The following is a 14,719-nucleotide window of genomic DNA, read 5'->3' as shown; positions in this document are numbered from 1 at the left end:
AAGGAGTATTACGATACCTAATCAAAAAATTAGCGAACTTGTGATCCAATGACAACTGTCATTACTTTGGATTTGGATCTTACATTTGTTTTATGAGCGCACGTTTTATACTTTGTACAGTGTGCCCTGCTGCACCATTCGAGGCAGGGTCGTATGGTGGAACCTTGGTATGTTTCACGCCATTTTTGCTCGTGAATTGTGCAAATTCTTCTGAACGAAATTGTGATCCATTATCCAAAACAATTTCTTCAGAGAGGCCAAATGAAGAATATAATCTTCGTAAAATGTCCAATGTTTTACTTGTTGTTATTTTCCACGTTGGAAACACCTCAACCCACTTCGAATGGCTATCAATCACAATGAACAATTGTTGTCCTTCTAACTCAGCAAAATCAATATGAAGCCTTTGTCACACCCTAGGAGGTCATTTCCATGGCTGTAATGGTACTGATGGTGGTTGCTTGCTTACCGATTGACATTTTGTACACTGACTCACGATGTACTCTATATCTTTATCAAGACCTGGCCACCATAAATAACTGCATACAAAACTCTTGGTCAAGCACATTCCCAGGTGCTGGTCATGGAGGTCTCCTAATAAGTTGGACCTAAATTTATTTGGTATAACCACTCTTGCACCTCACATGGTACAATCTTTATTGACTGATAATTCATTCCTACGAATGAAGGATGGATGAATATCTTTGTCTGTTACCTGGTTTGGCCATCCATTTACAATATACTCATACACCTTTGACATCACTGGGTCAGGTTTGGTTGCTCTACCAATCTCATCAACTGTGACTGGCAGTTCATCAATGTATGAAAAATAAAATACTTCTTCCCATATCTTGTGATGGGGAAGGTAATCTAGACATTGCATCAGCATTACTGTGATCAGCTGATCATCTGTATTCAATATCATATGTATTTGCTGACAAAATCAAAGCCTATCTCTGCATTTGGGCTGCAGCTAATGTTGGAACTGGGGACTTTGGATGGAGGATTGCTGTCAGGGGCTTATGGTCCATAATGATGGTAAACTTACGACCATACAAGTATTTGTGGAACTTCTTGACCCAAAAAATTAATGCCAAAGCTTCCCTTTCAATTTGCACATAATTACGCTCACTGGCATTGAGAGTGAGTGAAGCAAAAGCAATTGGTCTCTCCTCCCCACTACGTGATACATGAGAGATTACTGCCTCAACTCCATATGGAGAGGCATCACATGCTGGCTTAATCTCCTCAGATATGTCATCGTGAACGAACATGGTGCTCTCTACCAATTTGTTCTTACACTCCTTGAATGCTGTATCGCATTCTTTTGACCACTTCCAATGGACCTGTTTTTTCAATAGTTCATTCAGTGGATGTAATACTGTAGCCAAATTTGGTAGGATCTTCCCATAATAGTTCAAAAGACCCAAGAATGAATGAAGTTCAGTGACATTCCTGGGAGTGGGTGCATTTCTGATTGCATCCAGCTTTCCCATGGTTGGATGTAAACCATCTTTGTCTACTCTGTACCCTAAGTACTCCACTGAGCTTTTAAATAACTCACACTTACGAGCAGACACTCGTAAGTGTGAGGACTTCATTCAAAATGTTATTATGAATTTGCCTATTTGGTGCTGAAATTAGTATGTCATCCAAATAACATACTACCCCATCAATACCTTGCAAAATCTGGTTCGTCACTCATTGGAATATGGCAGGGGAGGAAGATACTCCAAATGGTAGCCTATTAAATTGATACAGGTCTAGATGAGTATTTATAGTCAAGCATGACTTGGACTCCTCATCTAGTTCAAGCTGTAAGATCCAGTTTTGAGAAAATCTGACCACCTGTCAATGTTGTGAAGAAATCTTCTATATTTGGCAATGTATTGGGGACATTACCCTCTAGAACCTGTTTTACGGTTACATTATAATACAAACATTACAAACTTACAGACATTACAGGTACCTATGCAGGGAGACAGAGGGAAGTAAAATAGGGGCAGAAGCAAAAGATAGCAAGAAGAAAAGTAAAAGTGGAGGGCAGAGAAACCCAAGGCAAAAATCAAAAAGGGCCACATTGCAGCAAAAGTCTAAAGGGACAAAGTGTTTTAAAAAGACAAGCCTGAAGGCTCTGTGCCTCAATGCGAGGAGTATTTGTAATAAGGTGGACGAATTAACTGCGAAGGCAGCTGTTAACAAATACGATATAATTGGGATTACGGAGACATGGCTCCAGGGTGACCAAAGCTGGGAACTCAACATCCAGGGGTATTCAACATTCAGGAAAGATAGACAGAAAGGAAAAGGAGGTGGGGTAGCGTTACTGTTTAAAGAGGCAGTTAACACAATAGTAAGTAAGGACATTAGCTTGGATGATGTGGAATCTGTGTGTGTCGAGTTGCGGAATTCCAAAGGGCAGAAAACACTAGTGGGAGTTGTGTACAGACCACCAAACAGTAGTAGTGAGGTTGGGGACAGAATCAAATAAGAAATTAGGGATGTGTGAAATAAAGGTACAGCAGTTATCATGGGCGACTTTAATCTACATATAGATTGGGCTAACCAAACTGGTAGCACTACGGTGGAGGAGGATTTCCTGGAGTGTATTAGGGATGGTTTTCTAGATCAATATGTCAAGGAAACAACTAGAGGGCTGGCCATCCTAAACTGGCTGATGTGTAACGAGAAAGGACTAATTAGCAATCTTGTTGTGCGAGGCCCCTTGGGGAAGTTTGACCATAATATGGTAGAATTCTTTTTTAAGATGGAGAGTGACACAGTTAATTCAGAGATTGGGTTCTGAACTTAAGGAAAGGTAACTTCATGGTATGAGACATGAATTGGCTAGAATATACTGGTGAATGATACTTAAAGGGTTGACGGTGGATAGGCAATGGTAACCATTTAAAGATCACATGGATGAACTTCACCAATTGTACATACCTGTCTGGAGTAAAAATAAAACGGGAAAGTTGGATCAACTGTGGCTAACAAGGGAAATTAGGGATAGAGTTAAATCCACGGAAGAGGCATATAAATTGGCCAGAAAAAGCAGCAAACCTGAGGATTGGGAGAAATGTATAATTCAGCAGAGGAGGACAAAGGGTTTAATTAGGAGGGGGGAAATAGAGTATGAGAGGAAGCTTGCTGGGAACATAAAAACTGACTGCAAAAACTTCTATAGATATGTGAAGAGAAAAAGATTAGTGAAGACAAATGTAGGTCCCTTGCAGTCAGACTCAGGTGAATTTTTAATGGGGAACAAAGAAATGACAGACCAATTGAACAAATACTTTGGTTCTGTCTTCACGAAGGAAGACACAAATGACATTCCGGAAATACTAGGGGACCGAGGTTCTAGCGAGAAGGAGGAACTGAAGGAAATCCTTATTGTCAGGAAATTGTGTTCGGGAAATTGGTGGGATTGAAGGCCGATAAATCCCCAGGGCCTTATACTCTGCAGCCCAGAGTACTTAAGGAAGTAGCCCTAGAAATAGTGGATGCATTGGTGATCATTTTCCAACAGCCTATCGACTTGGATCTGTTCCTATGGACTGGAGGGTAGCTAATGTAACACCACTTTTAAAAAAAGGAGGGAGAGAGAAAACAGGGAATTATAGACTGGTTAGCCTGACATCGGTAGTGGGGAAAATGTTGGAATCAATTCTTAAAGATGAAATAGCAGCGCATTTGGAAAGCAGTGTCAGAATCGGTCCAAGTCAGCATGAATTTATGAAAGGGAAATCATGCTTGACAAATCTTCTAGAATTTTTTGAGGATGTAACTAGAAGAGTGGACAAGGGAGAACCAGTTGATGTGGTGTATTTGGATTTTTAAAAGGCTTTTGACAAGGTCCCACACAAGAGATTGTTGTGCGAAATTAAAGCACATGGTATTGGGGGTAATGTATTGATGTGGATAGAGAACTGGTTAGCAGACAGGAAGCAGAGAGTTGGGATAAACGGGTCCTTTTCAGAATGGCAGGCAGTGACTAGTGTATATCCGCAGGGCTCAGTGCTGGGACCCCAGCTATTTACAATATACAATAATGATTTAGATGAAGGAATTGAGAGTAATATCTCCAAGTTTGTAGATGACACTAAGCTGGGTGGTAGTGTGAGCTGTGAGGAGGACGCTAAGAGGCTGCAGGGTGACTTGGACAGGTTAGATGAGTGGGCAAATGCACGGCAGATGCAGTATAATGTGGATAAATGTGAGGTTATCCACTTTGGTGGCAAAAACGTGAAGGCAGAATATTATCTGAATGGCAGCAGATTAGGAAAAGGGGAGGTGCAACGAGACCTGGGTGTCATGGTGCATCAGTCATTGACGGTTGTCATGCAGGTGCAGCAGACGGTGAAGATGGCAAATGGCATGTTGGCCTTCATAGCAAGGGGATTTGAGTACAGGAGCAGAGAGGTCTTACTGCAGTTGTACAGGGCCTTGGTGAGGCCTCATCTTGAATATTGTGCTCAGTTTTGGTCTCCTAATCTGAGGAAGGACATTCTTGCTATTGAGGGAGTGCAGCGAAGGTTCACCAGACTGATTCCCGGGATGGCAGGACTGACATATGAGGAGAGACTGGATCAACTGGGCCTGTATTCACTGGTGTTTAGAAGAATGAGAGGGGATCTCATAAAACATATAAAATTCTGACGGGACTGGACAGGTTAGATGCAGGAAGAATGTTCCCGATGTTGGGGGATTCCAGAACCAGGGGTCACAGTCTAAGGGGTAAGCCATTTAGGACTGAGATGAGGAGAAACTTCTTCACTCAGAGAGTTGTTAACCTGTGGAATTCCCTGCCGCAGAGAGTTGTTGATGCCAGTTCGTTAGCTATATTCAAGAGGGTGTTGGATGTCACCCTTACGGCTAAAGTGATATGGGGTATGGAGAGAAAGCAGGAAAGGAGTACTGAGGTGAATGATCAGCCATGATCTTATTGAATGGTGGTGCAGGCTCGAAGGGCCAAATGGCCTACTCCTGCACCTATTTTCTATGTTTCTATGTTTCTATGAATGGAAACGATGATCACCCCCACAGCACCAACAAGGTGTTAATGGCCTTGCATTCATCACCCTTGATGGTGGACTCTGAGACATCTGTGGACGTGCAGCTGCAGGCATGTGAAGCCTGCCATGTACATTGCGATTTGAATACAACATCACTTTGTTCACAGTACTTGTAGCAGCACTCATGTGCTGAGAGATTTGCTTAGTATTGTCACTGGTGGCAATGAACACCTGGGCTATCACTATGGCTTTACTCAAGGTTGGGGTCTCTACAGTCAAATGTTTGCGAAGTATCACTTCATGGCCAATGCCAAGTACGAAGAAGTCCCTGAGCATGTGCTCTAAATGTCCTTCAAATTCACAAAGTCCTGCAAGGCGTCTCAGCTCGGCGACACAGCTCGCCACTTCCTGGCCTTCAGACTTTTTGTCGGTTTCGAACCGATATCTTGCTATCAGAACACTTTCCTTCGAGTGTGCACAAATCATCGTACGATTTCTCTGTGGGTTTTGCTGGAACAAGCAGATTTTTCATGAGGCCATATGTTGGTGCCCCGCAGATGGTGAGGAGAATCGCCCTTCGTTTGGCAGCATTTGCTTCTCCTTCCAGCTCATTGGCCACGAAGTATTGGTCGAGTCGCTCTACGAAGGTTTCTCAGTCATCTCCCTCCAAAAATTTCTCCAGGATGCCCAATGTTCTCTGCATCGTTGGGTTCATCATCTGTATCTCGTCACCAGATGTTATGTATGAATAAAGAGTCTGATTGATACTGTGAGCTCAAAGTAAAGTGTGACCTTAGTCTTTTATTGCAGGTCTCCAGGGTGCTCTCCAGCCTGTGAGGCCTCCTTAAGTACAGGTGCTCCCAAAGGATTGTGGGATCCCTTTGGACTCCAGGAGATGAGCCCTCTGGTGGCTACACAAGGTATTTACATATATACATATATAACAGTTACCTCCTCCAAAAATTCAATCAGGTTAGTCAAACACAATCTTCCCTGATCAAACCCGTGCTGACTGTCCTTAATTAATCCTTGCCTTTCCAAATGTAGATTTATCCTGTCTTTCAGGATTTTTTCCAATACTTTTCCCACTACTGAGGTTAATCTGACAGGCCTGTAATTACTCGGCCTATCGGAAGTACCACCAATGCTCTCTCCGCAAGATCCTGCAAATCCATTGGCAGGATAGGCACACCAACACCTGTGTTCTCGCTCAGGCCAACATCCCCAGCATCGAAGCCTTGACCATGTTCGATCAGCTCTGATGGACGGGCCACATCGTCCACATGCCTGATACTAGACTCCCAACACAAGCGTTCTACTCGGAGCTCCGACACAGCATGCGAGCCCCAGGTGGGCAGAGGAAACTCTTCAAAGACCCCCTCAAATCCTCCTTGAAAATGTGCAACATCCTCACCGACACCTGGTAATCCCTGGCCCAAGACTGCTCAAAATGGAGGAGAAGCATCCGGGAAGACGCCAAACACCTCGAACCTCTTCGCCGGGAGCACGTGGAAGCCAAATGCATACTGCGGAAGGAATGCACGACAACCCAAGCCTCCCACCTACCTGTCCCACCAACCACCGTCTGCCCCACCTCTGACAGACACTGTAGGTCCTGCATTGGATTCATCGGTCACCTGAGAACTCATATTAGTGTGGAAGCAAGTCATCCTCGACTCCGAGGGACTGGCCAAGAAGAAAAATTCAGATCTGTTCCCTTGATATCTTGTCACACAAAGAGAAGTCTTCAGATGTTGTGAGTTGAAGAGTGGATTAAAATGACAGAAAATGTTCAACCTGCACTTTACCTTGTGTGAGAGCAAGTAAGCACGCATTATGCAGCCAGGTTGTGTGATGATGATTTTATGTGCGAATACCTTTGACGAGTATGTCAAGGTTTTCAATTGTACATTGCTGCTTGACTACGTGCCCTGCTGAAGTATGCTTATGCATTGGAAGCAATGAAGGAGCTGTATGTTGTGTGAGAGGTTGACATGGGGCAAAAGTAAATGACAATTTGACAAGCAACATACTTGAGCTATTTATTTAGTAAATTGTGCTGTTGGTAGACTTACCTTGGCAGCTTCCTTAATGTATATTATCTTTTGCTGCATCTGTTTTCAGATGGCTGGCAGAGTATACAATGTTCAGCCCGGCTGCCACCTCTTACTGCTTTCTGATAGGAATGGTATTCTGGAATGCCTAACTGGGCAACTCTACACACTCTCTTCATGCTGTCATACTTCCAATTTTCCATCCATCAAATGGAGGTTCATCTCTTTAGGCCTAAGCTCTGGAATTCCCTTTCTAGCACTTTCTGCCTCTTAACATCACTCTCCTTCTTTAAGATTCTTCTTAAAACCTACTTTGTTGACCAAGCTTTTGGTTACCTGTCCTAATATCTGCTTATGTGGCTCGGTGTCAATGTTTTGTCTGGTTTCACCCCTGTCAAGTGCCTTGGGATGTTTTCCTACATTAAAGGCACTATATAAGTGCAAGTTGTTGGTGCTTTTAAGTTCACAATGCACTGGGAACAGAGGGGTCCCGTAGCACGCAGAAACCCAGAAATCAGTTCAGCAGGTCTGTCAGTGGCTTTTTAACCAAGCCACTGCATTACCATATGATTTCTGGGTTTCCCGATCAATTAGTATGAGCGAGCATGATGATGAGCTGTGTGATGCGGTTTGAATTCCAGTATTTAAACAGACATTCCAAACATGCAATTTGAATGAATTGGGAGCCAAACAGAATGAAGTGAGAGAATAGAGTCAAGTTGGTCAAAGGCTCGTTTCAATGACACCTCTCTGATGTACTGCTGCAGCTTTGAAGACCCGTTGGGATATACCGTTCCCTTTCGACTGGATGAAGAAGCTGGCCGAAGACACCAAGAAGGTGAGGTTGGAGTTGACACCATGGACCACTTCCCATATCTCGGGAGCCTCCTATCAACAAGAGCAGGCATCGACGACGAGATCCAACACCGCCTCCAGTGTGCCAGTACAGCCTTCAGTCACCTGAGGAAAAGAGTGTTTGAAGACTAGGCCCTCCAAGCTGCCACCAAACTCATGGTCTATAGGGCTGTAATAATACCTGCCCTCCTGTCTGGCTCAGAGACATGGACCATGTACAGTAGACACCTCAAGTTGCTGGAGAAATATCACCAACGATGTCTCCGCAAGATCCTACAAATCCCCTGGGAGGACAGGCGCACCAACATCAGCGTCCTCACTCAGGCTAACATCCTCAGCATTGAAGCACTGACCACATTCAATCAGCTCCGCTGGGCAGGCCACATAGTCCGCATGCCAGACACGAGACTCCCAAAGCAAGTGCTCTACTCGGAGATCCTTCATGGCAAACGAGCCAAAGGTGGGCAGCGGAAACGCTACAAGGACACCCTCAAAACCTCCCTCATAAAGTGCAACATCCACACTGACACCTGGAAGTCCCTGGCCCAAGACCGCCCTAAGTGGAAGAAGTGCATCCGAGAGGGCGCTGAGCACCTCGCGTCTCAACGCCGAGAGCATGCAGAAATCAAGCCAGACAGCGGAAAGAGCATGTGGCAAACCAGTCCCATCCACCCCTTCACTCAATGACTATCTGTCCCACCTGTGATAGAGTCTGTGGCTCTCGTATTGGACTGCTCAGCCACCAAAGAACTCACTTCAGGAGTGGAAGCAAGCCTTCTTCGATTCCGAGAGACTGCCTATGATGATGATGATTCACCTACATCCTGATGTGCATATCACCCCAACCCCTCACTCTACCTTCTCAAGCCTACTCCAGCACATCACTCCTCACACCAACTTACCTTACAGGTACACCCATCCCTCTCTGTCTGTATTTTCTCACATCCTCATCTGTTCATCTATCAATGACACTCACCCTCATCCTTATGCAATGTCATTCCTCTCCCTCATAGTCACCCTCAACAAATGCTCTCCATCCATCTGTTCAACACATACCATTACTCTTGCTGATTGGTCTATTCTTTCCTTCCTTGGGGAGAACAGAGCACAAAACACGAGGGAGAAGCAGAGAACAGGAGGTGGCCCATCTCACAGCTAACAAGTGCAAAAGAGAAGGCACTGGAAATCAGCGGTGTCTCGGTGTGCCTGGTTGTTGGAGATGGGAAGTTGGGGGCCTCCCAGCTACCTGGTGACAGAATTAAATATCAGACAACCACATGGCATACAACACGCATTCATGTTGACTTGATGTCAACAGCGAGTGAAATATGATCAGGTGCATAATGATAAGTTCAAACATTCTAACCTTGACAGAACTCATTCATGTCTTTTATATCCCACAGGGCCATGACGCATCCTGCAGAAGGTGGCCCAGGTCATGGAGAACAATAATAGCTCCTCAAAGAAGGACACTCCCTCTGAGAGAACTTGGTCATAGCACTCATACACCAGCTCATATACTCACAGTAAGCTAGATAGTTGGGTTTCACCTGGTAACTCACACATCACAAATGAGCAAAAGCAGAGGATGGAGACAGGGACAGCAGTGGAGAGTCCACGTCAGAGGGTGCAGGATGCTACAAGCTCAGCTCAGCTGGATGCAGATTCTGTAACCCAGGGGCTGTCGATGGAGCGGATACTTCTGGAGCAGCAGTAGAATATTTGCGATGTACTGGCAGGCATCCTAGCCGCATTGTGCAAGTTTCCAGAGAGATTGGAGAAATATATGGGTGCCTTAATTCCCACATTTGTGCAGTCGATGATGCCCTGCACCCATGGGAAGCCAGCCAGAGCCACAAACCCGATCGTCCATCCACCCACTGTGATTGGCGTCATCGCAGGCAAAGTTGACATAATTGCTGGCTCTGGCAAAGAAGCAATCAATCAATCACCAGCCTTATGCATTTGTATGCTGTCAATGTCTCCAGATGAGCCCTGGTAAGATCCAGAGGCAAAAAAGTTGAGAGTGGTGATGATTTTGGCAGCCACTGGTAAAGCATGTTAAATGCAGAGGTCAACAGGTTGGAGTCGGCTTCCTCATGTGCTTGCATTTTTCCTGGATTTCACCCCCCACCTGCACCCAAACTCACTCGCTCACCCATGATAAAACTTGCTGCCATTGTTTCAAAACTTTCCTCAGACTGCACATTTATTTAGCCTCCCATGGTTTTTGTTTCACACCAAGTGGTCTTTAAAATAGCTGAAAAAGCTCAGACAATATTTGCAGCCTTTGGAAGCACTGAAAGAACTCTCATCCCCCCTATAGAAAGAAAGACTTAAATTTATATAGCATGCTTCAAGACCATCATTATCACCTTCATAGGCAGTCCCTCGGAATCGAGGAAGACTTGCTTCCACTCTTAGCAAGAGTTCTTAGGTGGCTGTACAGTCCCATACGAGAACCACAGTCTCTGTCACAGGTGGGACAGACAATGGTTGAAGGAAAGGCTGGGCGAGGACTCTGGTTTTCTGTACGCTCCTTCTGCTGCCTGTGTTTGTTTTCTGCATGCTCTCGGCGATGAGACTCAAGGAGCTCAGCGCCCTCCCAGATGCACTTTCTCCACTTAGGGCGGTCTTTGGCCAGGGACTCTCAGGTGTCAGTGGGGATGTCGCACTTTATCAGGGAGACTTTGAGGGCGTCCTTGTAACATTTCTGCTGCCCACCTTTGGCTCGTTTGCCATGGACGAGTTCTGAGTAGAGCGCTTGCTTTGGGATTCTTGTGTTTGGCATGTGAAGTATGTGGCCTGCCCAGCGGAGCTGATCAGTGCTTCAATGCTGGGGAAGTTGGCCTGGACCAGAACGCTATCGTTGGTGCGTCTGTCCTCCCAGGGGATTTGTAGAATCTTGCGGAGACATCGTTGGTGGTTCTTCTCCAGCGACTTGAGGTGTCTACTGTACATGGTCCATGTCTCTGAGCCATACAAGAGGGCGGGTATTAATACGGCCTTGTAGACCATGAGCTTGACCATGACCACCGGACATCTCAAAGCACTTTACAGCCAATGAAGTACTTTTTGAAGTGTAGTCACTGTTGTAATGTAGGAAAGGCTGCAGCCAATTTTGCACAGCAAGCTACCGCAAACAGCAATGTGATAATGATCAAGTAATCTGTTTTTGTTATGTTGATTGAGGGATAAATATTGGCCAGGACACTAAGGTCGCTTGCCTTAAAGTGGCTATATCCTTTAAATGTTGCTTGGAGCTTAAAGACTAATGATATGCACAGATTGCCATCCCCCACTTTTGGAAAGCTCTCAGCACAGGGCCTAATCTACTCCGGTTACTTCTATTCTACGAAGTAAGTAGAAAGATTTCAAAGGTAAGGAAGGTTTAAATTGTTTGGGGCAGTGCGGGGGGGGGGGGGGGCGGTGAAGTGTAAGTGGGGGGTGGATTTGGTGACCTCTGCTATGTTGCTATTGGCTCAATCTCATGACAAGCAGCAATATTGATGCCATTCTCAGTGCCAGGAAATAAAACAGATTTTCCTGGCCATTACACAGGATATATGGCACAGAAACAGACTATTCGGCCCAACCAGTTCAAGCCAATGTTTATGCTCCACTCGAGTCTCCTCCTGTCTTTCCTCATCTAAATCTAGCAGCATATGCTTGTTTAGCCTCCCCTTAAATGCATCTATACTATTTGTTTCAACCATTCCCTACGGTAGCAAGTTCCACATTCTCACCACTCTTTGGGTAAAGAAGGTTCTTCTGAATTCGCTATTGGATTTCTTGGTGACCATCTTATATTGATGGCCTCTAGTTATACTCTTCCCCATAAGTGGAAATATTCTCTCTGTATCCACTCTACCAAAACCTTTCATAATTTAAAAGACCTCTATTAGGTCTCCCCTCAGCCTTCTTTTTTCAAGAGAAAAGAGATCCAGCCTGTTCATCCTTTCCTGATATGAATACCCTCACATTTCTGGCATCATCCTTGTAAATCTACTCTGCACTCTCTCCAGTTCCTCTATATCCTTTTTATAATATGGTGACCAGAACTGTATGGAGTACTCTAAGTGTGGTCTAACCAAGGTTCGATACAGGTTTAGCATAACTTTCCTACTTTCAATTCTATAACTTTAGAAATAAACCCTAGTACAAAAGCAAAATACTGCGAATGCTGGAATCTGAAAGAAAAATAGAAAATGCTGGAGAACATCTTTTCTCTCCACAGATGCTGCCTGACCTGCTGAGATTTCCAGCATATATTATAAATGATCCCTAATGCTTGATTAGATTTTTCTTGCCTTACTAACCCGTGTAACAACTTTTAGTGATTTGTGTATTGTACTCCGAGATCCCTTTGTTCCTCTACCCCACCTAGACTCACACCCTCCAAGTAATAAGTGATTATCCTATTCTTCCTACCAAAATGTAATACCTCACATTTATCTGTGTTGAACTTCATTTCCCTTGTCCTGCGAGGAACTTGGAAAGGGAGGGGGTAAATCCAGTTGCCGTGGTCCATGTTGGAAAAAACGACATAGTTAGGAACAGGGAAGAGGTCCTGCTGAGGGAGTATCAGGAATTAGGCTCTAAATTAAAAAGCAGGACCTCAAGGGTAATAATCTCTGGATTATTGCCTGAGCCATGTGCAAATTGGCATAGAAGCAGACAGGTCAGGGAAATGAGCACATGGCTAAAGGGTTAGTGTGAGAAAGAGGGGTTCCTTTTCATGGGACATTGACATTCTTATCTCACTGAAAGATTAAGGATGAGGGTGGGGACAGAAATGGCCGTGGAGGGAAAATTAGGAGTGACCATCAAGTATATGGGAGGAAGGTTGGAAGTTGACTAGTGAGGGGAAAGAGATCTCAGAGTGAGTGAAGAGATCTTAGAGATATTCATAAGGAAAGGAGATCTCAAATGTACAGAAGTCAAGATTTGAGATCTTGGAGAAAAGAGCAGCTGGGATGGGGAGGTAGAATGGTGCATGATTTTGAGTGGAATCATTTGGTAGGTTGTGAAAATTGTCACATTGCGTGTCTGACTCCATAAACATACTTCAAACCAAGCTATTGCGAAGCAATTCACTCAGACCCGCTTCTGATTGCCAAACATGAAGTGCACACTGTAAGCAACCTTTTATCAGATGATGTTTTTCACAGTATCACTAAATAAAAAGGCCTTATGTGAAAAAGGAATCCAGTATCTTTTTCCAATATGCTTTGGGAAAATAAGGCAAGTTGGACAGCAAAGGATCATGGGGATGTTGATGACCAAAAAGAACCAACACAACAGCTGAAAAACTGCAACTGCAACAAATTAAAGGGAAAAATGGAGGTTTAGTGTGTTAGTGGCTTCATCGACTGCTCAGTAATTTAACATCTTGTGAAAGTCATGGGACTGTAAGCATCCCTTGTCTTGGTGGGAGAGATAATCATATCTCCATACCCAAGATATAGATTGTCCGAGACAAGATAAGGTTTAGGACTAACATCTCTCTAGCATAGAATGTTACTGGAGATGGCCGTAAGAGGGTGGATAATTGAGCAAGAAATGCAGAAAAACCCAAATAAGGAAAATCGAGTCCCCAGTAAGGCAGAATGCCCGGGGCGATTAGTCACACCGGTGCCATTGATAGGAGCTTGATTGTTCACCTTTGCATCCTGGGCATAGATATTGTGATTGTACTGTTTATACCTGTGTTTGTTCGATTTATATTTTAGTGTATTGCTTGTAATTGGTAGTAACATCTATGTTTATGTAGGATAATAAAACTATCTTTATCGAGTCCAGTGGCAGAACTCTTTATTTAATCGATACCAAGTGGGCAAGCAAGATTAAAACCACCCCACACCCTAGAATGGAAAATACTCAACACCAAAGACTGAGTAATACTTATAATCTATGCTGACTGTACTCTATGTGAGGTAGTCAGGCAGTATGAAAGAGCAAGATGGAAAGTTTGTGTGAGTGAAAGAGAAAATTTGATAGACTTGAGACAGAGATACGTCAGTGTAGAACAAGGACAGTGCTCTGGAGGAAAACACAATAATCAAGACTGATTGCTCTTTTCTATTCTTTTTGAGATCATGACTGTTTGCATTCTTAGGTTTTAAAAAATATTAAAAAATATATTTGCTATCTAGAATTGTTTTGATGTCACAGTGACACACAGCAGGGTCTGAAGCTGAAGGAAACCGATGTGTTTATGCTGAGAGTCATGATGGATCTCAACCAATTAGAATTCTTTATTCTCAGCTTTAGTTGAAGGCAAGGTAAGACTTTGTGTAAATGCAACCATTCCATTCTCTGAGTTATTTTTGAGGGGTTTCCTTTCTCTTATTTTAATTTTTATGTTTGACAGAAATATTGTAGCAGCTGGGGATTATAAGTGTCAAAATCTCTGCCATTTATTTTGCAACTTGTCGGGTCTCATTATTACAAATGTTCTCGGTCCAGTACTAGAGCCTTTGTATTACACTAGGATTGCTAAGGGTTCAATCAATAAATTTTTATAGAAAAACATTGCGCATATATTACATTTGATAAAGCTGTTGCAGCAGATTTGAATCACTTTTAAATGGCAGGATCTGGTTCACATGGAACTTATTTAATCATTTATATCTTAATGAGTGACAAGAGATTGAAAACTTACAGTATTAGATTGGAGCATTGAATAAGGTGCAGTCATTCATTTGTAGATGAAAGAGATAAAATATAGTTTTAATGAGCTGGAGTTGGGCTTTCCAGCTGCATAGAATTTGCTCTGCTAATTTGTACTAGTTC

Source organism: Pristiophorus japonicus, chromosome 10 (genome assembly GCF_044704955.1).
Source record: "Pristiophorus japonicus isolate sPriJap1 chromosome 10, sPriJap1.hap1, whole genome shotgun sequence".
Classification (NCBI taxonomy): domain Eukaryota; kingdom Metazoa; phylum Chordata; class Chondrichthyes; family Pristiophoridae; genus Pristiophorus; species Pristiophorus japonicus.
This window is presented reverse-complemented; position numbering follows the sequence as displayed.